Genomic DNA, 13,359 nt, shown 5'->3' on the forward strand with positions numbered 1-13,359 from the left:
ACCCCCCAAAAAAGTTTTTCTCCCAATTTCGGAGAAATCGAAATGTCTCTTTCTTTCTTCCCAACTTACACACCAGATTCCCTTTCATCATCCCTTTTTGTCTCCAAGTAAACACTCTCTCTCAATTCTTCTAATTCTATTTCTTGTGGGTCTCTTTTTGACCTCTTTTGTCTCTTTTCAATTTTAGCTCTAATTCTTTTATTTTTCCCTCCCCTGTTTTTACAACACAAACACACCAATCTTAATATCAACAAAGCAACAATCACACATGTCAAAGGAAACAACACCTTACCTATAATAGTACTACCTAGTTTAGCAATAAAACTCTTAACAGCTATCATCTTATTAGCTAATTTAGTCCAAATACTCTCAGCTTCCAGTGGTACTAATTCCTCATGCAAATCAGTAATATTTTTGATATAGACCTTCAGGTCTCTACTTTCGTCAGGAATGTAAGTGCAACAATGTTGAACTTTCAGCATTCCACAGACTCCACCCTCCTTGGCCAATAGAATATCAAGGGCAAGTCGATTTTGCATAGACATGGCACGTAAGGCAACCATTTCCGTATTTACCAAAAGAAACCCTCCAGCGGTACTTGTCGATAAGCGATCTACCACTGTTGACAGTTTCCTAATTCCATATGCATTTAAAGAAATTCCCACTGCTGGAATTAAAGCTCCAAATATATCACCTACTATTTCTGACCAAATCTCTCTTTTAAAACGTGTTAGTAAGTTAATATGTTCTACATTTTCTATCTTATCTATATGAAAAATCTTTGGGAAGACCAGACCAACATAACATGTGCCATACCAATGATCAGGCAACCTGTAATAAGCCCTGTTCCCACAAATATAATACACTCCCGGGAAAACTGGATCTTCTCCTCCTCTGAATCCCCATCCTGTTGCAATGAAGTATGTATCATGGCACTCACTAGCCCCAACAAAATAATTATCATATTGGGATTTCCTCCTGGTAATGCATAGTTTACCCTTCTGTGGTGCATCTAAAGCCAAAGTTGGACTGGCCCCATTCCTCAACTCCTTTCCCATTTCAATGTCCCAAATTGTCTCACTCATTTTATATTTCCCTGCCTTCTCATGCATGCTAATTCTCCTTTCCTCTACCATGTTCAGGAAAGCTTTCTCTTCTTCTTTCAAACTGCAAGTTAAATTGTTCTTAAAAATGTAATCTAATGTTAATTCTTCTTTTTCAATAAAAATTTCACCAAAAATGTTAGCTTCTTTAGCTGGATTCAGCTTTTTGTTCATTGGCAACTGCCCAAAAATATTATCTTTGTTAGACATCTCATAATCTATTTTCCCTAACAAATAAAAAACACTACTTAACACACTACATGAAATTCCATACGTAGCTACTAAATGGTGATAAGTAACACCTTCTGAAACAGATGCAGGTAATTGCATACATACGTAGCAATCCCTAACTTCCATTGTCTTTACGTATTCATACAACAACTTTGAAAAAACATTGCTAGAAAAATCATTAATTGACCTATCTTTATGTATGTTAATGTTACTAATTCTAGTTGGAACTATTTTCTGTGAATTTTTCCCTACATTAGTCATATTCTCAGTATGTATCCCAAAAGTGTCTATTGTAACCCTAAAGGTAACTAATAAAGCAAGTACACACCATAATAGAACTAATAAACTAGTACAGCAGCAGCACATTCTACACCATCTTTTCAAAAAGGCACATCTACTTTGATTATTCTCTGTGTTAGCCATTTTACTACTTTGGCAGTGTCTTTTGACTTAGCCTCTTCTTCTCCACTACTGAGTTTAGAACTCTAAATTATCTCAAAACAGCAAATTTCAAAGTTTCTTCTTTCACTTTCTCCAAGTGACTCCTTCAGTTTACTCAATTTGGATTTTCATCACTTTTCACTCCTTCTTCAGCAACATCGAATTGTATCAGATCTTCAACAACATCCTGTGCATCCGACTCTTCTCCAATGTCAGTCAGGATAACTTTTAAGATTCCAACAGACTTTTCCTCTCCCTCAACCACTTTTCTCAAGATCCCCTCCGGATTATCTTGATTCACTGCTTCTTCTTCTTCTCCTTCAGACAGTGCCACATAAGACCATTCCGGTGATCTGTACTTTTGGTTGGGTTGTCTATTTCTTTTGATTCTTCCTTGTTCCTTCGATTCTTCTTGTTTTCCACCTTTTGTTTTATTTTGACTCGACACTTCGTTCACCTGTTTAGCTTTTGACGAATCCACTCGTGTCAATCTGTACCTCAGCCTCTTTATCTTGTTAGGCCAAATATCTCCTCGTACAACCTTTTTCGGTCTCACTTCTTTATTGTTTCTTTCTCCAATCCAAGTCCTTTTCCTCAGAACTCGACCCTCATGTTTCTCATTCTCACTTTCATCCGATTCTGTTTCATCTGCCTTTTGTCCCTCAGCAATTCTTTTATTCTCCACAGACTTCTTTTTCACCACTCGAGATTTCCCTATTCCTGTCCCTCCTCGGATCTCCGACACGCAATCTTCTTGCTGTCTACTTGTCCCTTCACCTAGCTCCTCAGAAATATTCCCTACACCTCCTCAGGGTTTTTCCGCAATCTGTCCCTCTCTATCTTCTTCTGACCCTGCTTCTTCAGGTGTAATCTCAAATGGAATTTCAACCTCCTCATCAGATTCAGGTGTATTCCCTGTGGAATTTCTTTTTTCTCTCCTTTCTTCTCCACTGCTCGTTGGAACTTCAGGCACTCTTTCAGAATCTGATCTCTCCTCTGTAACTCTCAATGTTTGCTTTGATGCCTCCTTTGGAAGGAATGAATCACCTGACTCTTTTTCTTCCTCAGCTCTTTCAGGATTCTTTTCCCTTCTCACTGGCTCAGTTTCTTCATCATCACTCGAGTCTGATTCTTCAAAATACTCTTTACCAGTCCCTTCTCTTGGATTTGGAACTCTCAGAGTATGACTTGCATGCACCCAGTTCTTCACACCGGCACACTTTACAGCAGTTGTCGTGGTCAGAATGACTTGTCTTTGTCTTCCCCACCTTGGAACCAAGCAATTTCTTCTCCTGTGCACCTTTATCCTCACCCAATCCCCTGGACTCAGATCATGGGCTTGCTTCTTTTCAAGTGTAGTAGCGTCTTCTCCAACCTGGTGAAACACAGAATGAATTGCGTCAGCCAGGCCTTTACAGTAATCCAAAATCATGTCATCAGTTATTGTCATGAACTTGTTGACAGGCACAAATGCATGTCGCATCGCACGTCCCATTAGAATTTCATGCGGACTCAAACCAGTAGTTCTATCTGGAGTAGACCTAATGGTCATCAACACTAGAGGCAAGACATCTGGCCATTTCATTCCAGTAGCTAAACACATCTTACCAATTCTGTTTTTGATTGTGCCATTTATCTGTTCAACAACTCCAGAAGCCTCTGGTCTGTATGCACAATGTAACTTCTGCTGTATGCTTAGTGCTTCAAAAATTAAACTCATGAGCTCATTATAGAAGTGTCCACCTCTATCAGACTCAATCGTTACTGGAAACCCATACCTAGGAATCAGTTCTCTTAACAGTAACTTTGCCACTGTTATTCCATCATTTCTCCTAGTTGGATAAGCCTCCACCCATCTCGAAAACAAACAGACTACCACTAGAACATACCTCAATCTGTTCACTTGGGGCATTTCAATGAAATCTATTTGCATTCTGGTAAAAGGACCTCCTTCTCTGCCTATTGTTCCTAGGCTCACCACTGTCTTCTTCCCAGTGTTGAATTGCTGACAAATCAAACATCTTTGACAGAAACTTTCTGCAATCAACCTGAACTTTGCATTGTACCAGGTCTGTTTAAAAGACCTAATCATGGCATCCCTCCCCAGGTGTCCCTGGCCATGATGCATTCTTGCCATTGTCGACAGCATGCTGTTTGGCATGACTGGTCTTCCATCTTTACAGACCCAAACATGATCTGATTCTCTTGAAGCACAACCTGCCTTAATCCAATCTTTCTTCTCTTCCTTTCCTGCCTCATCCTGCAACAGTTTCACTTCATCCCACGTTTCTAGGACATTAGTAAACATCACAGAACAAAGAGACATTTCCTTTTCTCGTTCCCGATTAATCGATTGGTTATTCTTAGCACAATACTGTGCTATGTCATTTGCATATCTGTTACCAAGGGTAACAAAATCATCTCCTTGTCCATGTGCAGCACATTTTACAACTGCTAGTTCTTTAGGCAGCTGTATCGCCTCAAGCAATTTCCCAATCACTTCAGCATTCTTTATTGGAGTTCCACTCGACGTCAAGAAACCCCTCTGTAGCCACAATTGGCCAAAATCATGCACAACTCCAAAACCATACTGACTATCAGTCATCACAGTCACTCTCAAATTCTTTCCAATCTTGCAAGCTCTCGTCAATGCCACCAATTCAGCAACTTGAGCAGATTTTACTCCTTTCAAAGAAGATGCTTCCATCACTTCTGAAACTTTGCATACTGCATATGCTGCACTCAGCACACCATCGTCAGTCCTCAGACAAGATCCATCCACAAACAACACATGATCACTCACATGTAGAGGAAGATCTCTAATATCTGGTCTTGGTTTCGTACAGTAGTCAAGTACATCCAAACAATCATGATCAATTTCATCCTTCACACCCATATTTTCAGCATCAGGCAACAATGTCGCTGGATTCACATTCACACATCTTTCAAGAGTCACATTTGATGCTCCCAGAATGATTTTCTCATATTTAGTCAGCCGACTATGTGACATATATTGAGTTCTGCTTCTTGTCAAAAGAATCGCCACATTATGAGGTACGAATACCCTTACAGGATATCCCATGATAAATCCCTCACTTTGTTCCAAACTTCTGCACGTAGCCGCTACTGATTTCAAGCAACCAGGTAAACCCACAGCTACAGGGTCAAGTGTTGATGAGAAGTACGCAATAGGCCTTCTCAGTTGTCCATGCTTTTGTATTAACACTGAAAGTGCACATCCATTTCTCTCACTGCAGTACAACTCAAACTCTTTCTCATAATCAGGCATTCCCAAAGCAGGGGCTTCACCCATTCTGCTCTTTAACTCTTCAAATGCTGCCATTTGTTCTCCATCCAATTCCAATGGGTCCCTCACCTCACTTTTAGTCAGCTTAATCAATGGTCTTGCTATCAGGGAAAAGTTACTTATCCACTGACGACAATAACCCACCATCCCCAGGAACATCCTCACTTCTCTTTGGGTCCTCGGGGCTCTCATTCCTCTGATGATTCTGATTCTGTCATCAGTCACTTTTCTCAGACCTTTTTCAATATTGTGTCCAAGATAATGCACCTCTTTTTTGCAAAATTGTAATTTGGCTGGAGATACCTTTAACCCTCCATCTGCCAGATGATTCAGTTAAGCTATGGTATCTACTTCACAAGCTTCACGTGTCTTCGATGCCACAAGTAAGTCATCGATGTACTGCACTAGCACTGAGCTCTCAGGCATGATTAAACTCTCCAATGACTTTTTCAATAACTGATTGAATATCGAAGGACTCTCCGTATACCCCTGTGGGATACGACACCATGCTAAAATACGCTGTCCAAACCTAAATGCAAAAATAGGCTGGCTGTCATGATGCAATGGAATTGAAAAGAAAGCATGACACTAATCAATCACTGTGTACCACTCAGCATCATGTGGAATCTGATACAAAATCAGTGACGGATTTGGCACAATGGGACAACATGCCACCACAATTTTGTAAACATTTCTCAAATCCTATACAATCCTGAACTTCCCATCAGGCTTCTTTAGCCCCATTATTGGTGAATTACACGGACTACTCAGTAATTCTCTCAATACTCCTTGCTGGATCATTTTCTCAATTATAGGCGTTATTCCCTCAATTATTTCTGGTGTCATTTTGTACTGAGGAATATTAGGATAAGTAATTCCCTCTTTCACTGAAATTTTCACTGGATCTACATTATTCATCAATCCCACATCTTCTCCAGTAAAATCCCAAACTGCTGTTTTCACTGTGTCTCTTAATTCTCTAGGTAAGTCATCTGGATTAAAGACGGCATATGTACCCACAATTTCACTCTCTCTATTATCTAGAGTCATTCTGTACAAGACATCCTCATCCGGTGTCTCAAAAGCTATTCCATCCGGAGTACAGAAAATTGTACAATTCATCTTGCACAATAAATCCCTACCTAACAAGTTCACTGGACTGGTGTCACAGACCACAAATCTGTGCATGTCCGAAAATTTCCCTATCTTTACCCTTACTGGTTCAGTAAGACGAGTCTTAATCTGTGTATTTGCTACACCTACTACTTGGATTGCTTCGTCCGAGAGAGGAAGATTTCTCACATCTACTGACCTGACAGTTGACCTCGTTGCACCTGTGTCTACTAAAAAAGTAACACTTTCTTCATTTATTTTTCCATCCACAAATGGTCCTGCCTGGTCTATTTCTAGAGTTGCACCAAGTATGCACTCTTCCTCCTCTCCTCGGCACCGTCAATCATCACCCTCAGACTCACTCCCTTCCTTCTTTAACCAGTACTGCTGTACCGGGTTCGAACGTCTGTTTGTTTACCTGCTCATCATTGTAGAATCCCGAATCCTGGCTGTACTTTTGGGACCCTCTATTCTGCGGCAAGGGCGGTTTTGGCTCTTGACTCTGCTGCTTAACACCCTTCTGCTGTTGCTGCTGATGATTACACCCCTCGTTCTGCACCTGTTGATTCAAAGGTTTATTCTCATTACTCACTAATGGTGGATTTGTACATTCGGATCTCCAATGTCCCAGTTGACCACAATTGTGACAAGGGAACTTCTTCTTTGCCTCCTCCAAGCTTCCCTTTCCTTTTCCTACAAATCTGGGCCTATTTCCTGAATTATTTGCCTGTTCCACCAACTGTGCTTCTTGTCTCTCTGCAACTTTTACCTGTGCCCACATTGCCTTCTCTTTCAGCTTCCTTTGTTTTGCTTCAATTTCATCACTGAAGTACTTAGCATGTCTCAGGATTTCATCAATTTTCTTACTCTGCCAATCAACTGTATGCTCTCGAATTCTTTCACTAATCTCAGGTCTCAGGCCATATACAAATCTGTTTACAAAATGACTCAAATCTTTGTCACCCAGGTGTTCATCTCCACTGAATTGTTTAAAAGCTAGTATCAACCTTTCATAGAAAGCATGAACTGATTCTTTTGCTTCCTGATGTGTTCGATCTATTTTAACCCAGTCTGTCTCTTTTGGAGGTACCTTGTTTTTCAGAAACACAATAACCTGATCGTATTTCCTCATAACTTCTGGATCTGGAGCTCCTGTCTTTTGATCTCTTGGGTATTCCTTATCAGGCCAACCTATGGTTATTTTACACTCAGCCCACAAGTCTGCCGGAACAATTATATCAAAAAGACTATTCAGGTCAACCCACAGCACTTTTGACAATTTCACAAACCTGTCTACCTGCCTATACTGTTGCAGGGATTCTGCTGATACACAGAACTATGCGAAGAACCCCAGGACCTCAGTGAATTGTGGTGTACCAGAAACTCACTTCAGAACCCAGAACCCAGTATCCGGCTAGCATAAGTGTCCCATTAGTTATCCGAGATTTAGCTCGGCGGTCCCAATGTGTAGACAACCCAGAACAAGCGACTCAGTACATACTCAGGAATGGTGGGAATCGGAAATACCTGTTCGTATATTATTCTCACATCAGTCCACAACAATAATCAACAGGGACACGTTGTAAATAAAAGGGGTTTATTTTTATAGACCACGTGTCCTAAGATGCAGTACTTTGGCTAATACAAGCAGACAAATGATTAATATCAAAACCAGCAACATAGTTACAATACCATAGAATATAAAAGGGGTGATCATATTATAATGTCAGTGGATACTACCACCTTCCCTTTACTAAGAAGCTAATATTATTATTATGCTAATAGAAGGTCTCTTAGGCTTGAATAGGGGACCCCATACCTCAAAGATCAGCTTAGTGAAATCACATCACAGGAGCATCAGGAGACTTCTCGCAGGAAGGCTCGTCTTCGGTCTGCATAATAAACATGATGTCTGTGATACTAAAAGCACTAATTTTCAGGCATTTGCAGCTGCGCGTGTGTTATGGCTAAATAGTGGGCCGATCAACCTAGAGCGAAAAACATGCATTGTGTAATAACCCAGACTGTTTGTCACACCATGTACAGACCAAGGTCGCTGCGCAGAGCCTGGGATAGTAACAACAGATCGCGCTTGTGTGAAGCAAGTCTCGAGTCAACAGTTTGTTTTAAGAAATAACATGTAAACGCAGTGCCGTGTGCAAAAGCAAAAAGATGGCTTTCTAACATCTAACGTGGTTATGCTAACTTAACAATGCCTGTACGTATTCAGAGAGAACTCACTACACGCCCCCTTGATCGAAGCACTATTTAGTAGGCAAGAAAAGAGAGAACGCAGAGTTCAGTTTCGTCAGAGCAGAACAAGGCGTAACCAATTCAAAGGTTCAGAATGAGTTAAAGTCTGAAACGAAAAAAAATTGAAAAGCAACAGGGGAAACTGTGGTGTCCGGAAAAAAAATATAATCAATTAAAAAAAAACTCAAAACAACCATCATGGAGAAAGCAAAAAAAGTAAATGCCGCGGCAGGGTGCTGTCCAGGAGCGACAGGCGCCAAGGACGATAGTTCAGTCAATCCATGAATGTATAGGCAGCATATGTGGCAACCGCTTCCAACAAAAAATCATTTGCAGGGCCAGCGAAAGTCTCAGCCATCCAATCCATCAACGAGAAGGAACACACGTGTTCTTCAATCAGCGGAGCTTCCAGCACGATCAGAGGGCACCCGGAATGTACTTCCAAATAGCTCATAGCCAAGAAGTTGCAGGCAGCTGTAGAGATGTCCCAATTACCCAGGATCCCATGTGCTGCTCCACACGCCATTATCCGGACACCAGAACAGGTCAACTCGTGAGACACTAAGGGCCTCATTAGTCGATCGAAATCCGGCACCGGAGACACCAGGCTGGTCAAGCACAAATCCAAAGGCCATTCAAAGGGGCAATCCAGGCAGTGTAGCACAGGCTGTACGCAGGTGAAGTAGCAATACCGGAAGGACAATCCATACGCCAGGCTTAAAGTCGCCAACGGCAGAGTTCCATAAAAGTCAAGCATCCTATCCCGAAGAAGCTGCAGGCGGGACAGGTGCACGAGTGGCACAGATGGAGCAGCCATTTCGTAGAATGAAAAGGAAAAGCAGCACACCTGCCGCTAGCGCCAGAAGTAGCGGAACACCTCCAAAGATGCTCGAGAACAGAGAATGAAAAAAGCCCGGAACCACACCAAAAATAGTTTGGAAAGAGGTCACGAGACCCGAGCCCACAAGTTTAAAAAAATGAGCCAGGCCGGTCGTGGACGAGGCATTGAAAATAGTTTGGATCAAAGAGCCGAAATGTAGGGGGAGGTCAGTATTCAGAAGCGCCTGTACCTCTGTGCGCGTATTAGCAACGTGAAGGTCGAATGTTTCACGAGAGGAAGTCAAAGACACCTCTTTTTGGGACAATAAGGCTCTTATTCTGCTCAACTGGTTGAACTCTGCTTTCAAGGTTGGAATCGAAGGCCAGATAGAAACATCCAGCCGCCCATGCGGGGGTGGAAAGAGAACATTATTGCAGCAGACAACTTTCTGCGAGACAGTTACTATGTATGGGATTCCCACTAACATCCCACAGCAAGCTTCAGTATTCAAAATTAAATAACTACCGTTAGCAAGCAGCTTGAAAGAAGGGGTAATCATAGGCACTGGGATACCTCGCAGAACGCAGGCCAAATTCGGGGCTTGTACATTGCACGCGCCGTGTAATTGAATGTGCCTACAAACCAAGGAATGGTCTGGTGACGTGGTGCATTCCTCGCCTTTCAAATAAACCTCAGTTCCGTCCCTAGTACATCTATACGTAAAGGGGAGGGACCAAACCTCGTGTATGAAAGCGGTGCCTAGCGGTTCATATCTACCTAAAGCATAGTGTTTCATACAAGACGTAAACTTAAAAAGCGCAAAAGGGAGAGTTATCAATCCGTGTGCTAGCCACGTAGCCGAATTGATCTCCGCTACTGAGAAGGGCAATGGCTCTAATTTTTCAATATGTAACAATGAATATGTAGCATCCTTCATGGACATAAAGCGCTGCTTGTCAGTAAGGTTAAAGGGAAGGAATAACGATGTAGTGTTCAAATAGTCCCAAGGGACCCTCCCTGCCTTTAACGTCTGCAATGTCCACGCAAACTGCATAACAGAACGCAACTGGTTTTGACCATGATATAACACAGACATATCATCATGCACAATATCAACAACTGACGAAACAATATTATCTAATGTATAAATCCTAGAAGAGAGAGTGCTAATGCTATTATCTATAACGGCTAAAACCTTCTCCATGTTTGCTTGGTCAATAGCTCTCAATCTGGAAGCCGCCTCAATCTGTGACAACTTCCAGACTTCGTTGTAAATAGCATACGCCCACCTTTTGGTTCTGCCGCTCACAGGACCCTTAACAAAATCATTCAAATCTATTCTGTCATGTAATTGTGATAAGTGATCCTTGACAGACGCCAAAGTGGAATGTCGCAGCCAAGATTGACATAACTTGCCCACAGAGTATGTAGTGACAGTATGTGACGACTCAAACCGAGGGTCTACACGTTCTTGAGTATATCCCGGTTTCAGTCCCAGAAAACGTCGTTGACAGATATCTGAACTGCTTTGCCAAATTAACCAACCCTCACTATCAACTTTCGAAATATTGAAAGATGTAATTGAAACTAAGGATTGCAAAGCAGCGCGGGACAGATCTGTGTGGTTATCCCAATTGGGATAAGCGCCCAGATCTGGCACAGAAGGTGACTTTAATTGTTTAGAAGTAGCCAATCCGAAACAGGTGGTTTGGAAGATGGATGAATTTAAAAATAAAATATGATTTGGTATAAGACAGGCACGATGTAAAGCCTCTGTACCCTGTACCTGCCACGGCTTGGAACCCCAAACCGACTTTAGATCAATAGTAGCCTTCCATACATCATAACCTTTGATTGACAACTCGTCCATGAAGGACTTAGAATAAAGTAGCTTCGTGTGTGTCAGTCTAACTTTTGCGGCAGACTCAGGCAGCACCTTAAAATAAAACGCTGCCGGGTTGGAAACACTGAAATCGGTAAAATATGAATACTTGTTAACCAGTGTTTGTGAACTTCCGAATTCGGGAGTAGGACAGTGTTCCCATTGGGTAAAATTTACAAAATTTCTAAACGTATTTGCTTTATGCAGGAAATGATTGCCATAATGTTGAAAACAATACTGTTCCGCATAATTAGCCGCATTTTCGTATAAATCTTCAGCATCAAAAGCGGCATAATATTTCAAATCAGAAAACAGTGATTCAATGGCGTGTACATCCCAATCATCAGAACGTATGTTCTGCCTAACCACATCACCCATAGAAACACGAAATACATTAGGTACATTAATGACCTCTGTAGGCCCATGAATTTGGAATTTAACAGCATCCCATGCGATTCCATCCAAGACGGGCCAGGCAGTAATATTCACAAAAGTCTGGTCCCTCTTCATGATGTGGGACGAGGAGTGGGGGGCCAAAGTTCCATTGATAAGTCTAATTGTCGATCTCTCACTCAGATAGTGGCCATCCACAAGACGGAAAAAAACTATTACAAATCCAATGGACATAAACAAAAAAACACTGAAAAGCAACAGCCAAATGTATGTCCAAGGGGCAATCAAAAAATGTCTCTTAAACCAGCTGAAAAAAACTGCAATGTTCGATGGGGGGCTTGAGGGCAATGAGTTAGTGTCAAAGGAGAAACGGGACTGTCCAAGCGCCGTAGATTGTAAAACAGGTGAGGGACCACGTGTAGGATAAGCATACTCAGTCTCTTCGGGCAAACCACCAGCCGATGGTATCAACAAGGGATCAGTAACCGATTGCATCTCGATGGCAACATCAGGCAAGGTGTTAGAAGCAAGAGTCAACATTGAATTTCTTTGCAGCGTCTGGCATGAAACTGCTGGAGTCACACTAAGAAGTATCGGCCACTCGCTGAAGTTTGACATTGTCAATAGAGATGTACCTGTTTTCTTTGCGACCAGGAAGTGGAGGTAAAACGACTGTTCTTGTACCCTGCACTCCAAGCACTGGAACTGGTGCACGATAAGAGGGGCCGAACTCCTTCTTGTTCTCCACCTTCTCACGGACCAGATCACCAACTCGGGGTAGCCAGCCGACTACCGGAATCTGAACTTCAGCTTCAGATGTGGAGGGCATGTGTTCCTTCGATAGAGTGTCTCTGGCTTCTTGCAGAGTCTGTAAAACAGCACAGTGATCATCTACGTCAAAGGGTGCGGTCGACGCCGCCATGTCTAGACCATCAAGGTCTGGTACAAACATTCTTATTCCGAAGAGCATCATGTACGGGGTCCGCCCACCCAGAGACCTTCTAGGGAGATTATTAAGTGCACGTTGGACGTTATACAAATGGGCTAGCCAGTTTCGGCCTGTGCCTAAAACACGGGCTGTCAATGATTGCTTTAAGTCACGGTTCATTCGCTCCACCACACTATTACCCTCAGGTCGGTAGGGGGACGAAAATTTGACTAGGACCCCCAAATTTCTCATAGCCTCCTTGTAAGCCTTAGAGGCAAACGCAGGGCCCTGATCAGAATGGAAGGTACCACACGCAAAAGTTCCCACAAAGACACGCAAATCTCTGATGACAGTCCGCGAGTCAGCACTCCTTTGTGGCCATACCCACAGAAAACGTGTGCACGAATCCACTGCAACCAAGATGTACTTGTACGCAGTATCAGAAGAAAAAGGACCGCAGTGATCCAAATAAACACAACCAAATGGTTTATTGGATATGTACAATTGTGTTTGTGATGGGCGCGCAACAGTAGAAGGTTTAATCTGTTGGCAAATGTCACAATCGAGAACATAAGCGCGCGCTTGTTTATATAAACCGAACCACCAGTAACGTTGTTGTAGCAGAGATATAGTGGCTGACACTCCGGCGTGGGCTGACGCCAACCCCTCATGAGCAGCCAGAATCAGTGCGGGTCTGCAGTCCGCGTTGGGAATAATTCTATCACCAACGTCGTTAATCCTCACTAATGGGACATTATCAGGACTTAAATGGTAAATGTAACGAGAAGGAAAACCCTTCGGGTAATCGCCTCCCTTTTCTGTAGCAGCAATAGCTGCCAAGATGTCATCATCAATCTTACTCTTTGATCTGGTTACTGCTGCCACTAA

The sequence above is a fragment of the Triturus cristatus genome, chromosome 4_2 (assembly GCF_964204655.1).
Source record: "Triturus cristatus chromosome 4_2, aTriCri1.1, whole genome shotgun sequence".
NCBI classification, from domain to species: domain Eukaryota; kingdom Metazoa; phylum Chordata; class Amphibia; order Caudata; family Salamandridae; genus Triturus; species Triturus cristatus.